A 1,791-nucleotide genomic window follows, 5' to 3' on the forward strand; every position below is an offset into this window, starting at 1 on the left:
AGCGATAAACTGGTACAGCCACAGTTAGGTTAAGCGATAAACTGGTACAGCCACAGTTAGGTTAAGCGATAATCTGGTACAGCCACAGTTAGGTTAAGCGATAATCTGGTACAGCCACAGTTAGGTTAAGCGATAAACTGGTACAGCCACAGTTAGGTTAAGCGATAAACTGGTACAGCCACAGTTAGGTTAAGCGATAAACTGGTACAGCCACAGTTAGGTTAAGCGATAAACTGGTACAGCCACAGTTAGGTTAAGCGATAAACTGGTACAGCCACAGTTAGGTTAAGCGATAAACTGGTACAGCCACAGTTAGGTTAAGCGATAAACTGGTACAGCCACAGTTAGGTTAAGCGATAAACTGGTACAGCCACAGTTAGGTTAAGCGATAAACTGGTACAGCCACAGTTAGGTTAAGCGATAAACTGGTACAGCCACAGTTAGGTTAAGCGATAAACTGGTACAGCCACAGTTAGGTTAAGCGATAAACTGGTACAGCCACAGTTAGGTTAAGCGATAAACTGGTACAGCCACAGTTAGGTTAAGCGATAAACTGGTACAGCCACAGTTAGGTTAAGCGATAAACTGGTACAGCCACAGTTAGGTTAAGCGATAAACTGGTACAGCCACAGTTAGGTTAAGCGATAAACTGGTACAGCCACAGTTAGGTTAAGCGATAAACTGGTACAGCCACAGTTAGGTTAAGCGATAAACTGGTACAGCCACAGTTAGGTTAAGCGATAAAGTTGGTTAAATTTGGTATTGTGTGGGAAGGGGGCAGAGAGAGAGGGGGGGGGGGGGGTGGATAGTGGTGGCAGTACACGGATGCCTGAGTCACCGTCAGATACGTCACGTCGGTTCGATGCTTGTAGCAAGAGGCTGGCGGATGTGTGTCTCTCACTTCTGCAATTTTTCATGTGGTATAACACGAGGGCGGGGGATGATATTTGGTGCCCCTCTGTGTAGGATGTGTGTTGGTGGTGTTGATTTATCTGAGCAATGGTAGTTGTCGGAGGAGTGGGGTATTGTGCTTTTATAGGTGGACCTACTGCTCTGGTTATCATAGTGTCGACGGTGCAATGTGGCAGAGAGGATGCACTCGACATTGTCGCATTCCAGATGTTTACGTATTGTGTGTCTCCGTTGCAGGCCGAGAGTGGTGCATGTTCGAGTGTCTGGCTGACGTGCGATTCACGTTGTGTGCCCAGTCTTACAGCACGTATAGGGACATTCGCATAAATCATCTATATTTGGCCTTGCATCATTTACTAAGCAGTGCCGTGAGACGACCGAACTATTAGGAAAGTACTGATGTACCGCATAATGTTTACCTTCCACCACACGGCGAGTATCGACTGTGCCCAGCGTTGCCACCGCAGGCAGCGGTCACCGTCACCATTGTGCGGCGGAACGGAACATCTATATCCTCAGAGGAGCACTCTTTGCCGCCGGGCGTCACGTCTCGCGGCCTGCCGGCCAGCGCCCACGACGAACTTACTGCATGTATAGGGACAGCGGGAATTTGGCATACTTGATATAACTCTTCATGAGGCGCAAGATATAGGGGTGGATTGCAACTTACGACTGCGAGAAAAGTCCGCCGTTCATCCGCCGGAGTTGCGATTTCGGCGGGGCACGTACGGTCGCGGGTGGAGCACTTGGTGCGGCGTACGCACCCGGGTTGCGGCTCCTGCGCTGGAGGGGGGTGCAGGTTTTGTGTGGGTGGGCTCGGCAAATGAGCACTGTGGGCCCCATACATGGCTTAGTCCGCGTGGCCTCCCCCAGGTGGCG

The sequence above is a fragment of the Schistocerca gregaria genome, unplaced genomic scaffold (genome assembly GCF_023897955.1).
Source record: "Schistocerca gregaria isolate iqSchGreg1 unplaced genomic scaffold, iqSchGreg1.2 ptg001577l, whole genome shotgun sequence".
Lineage (NCBI taxonomy): Eukaryota > Metazoa > Arthropoda > Insecta > Orthoptera > Acrididae > Schistocerca > Schistocerca gregaria.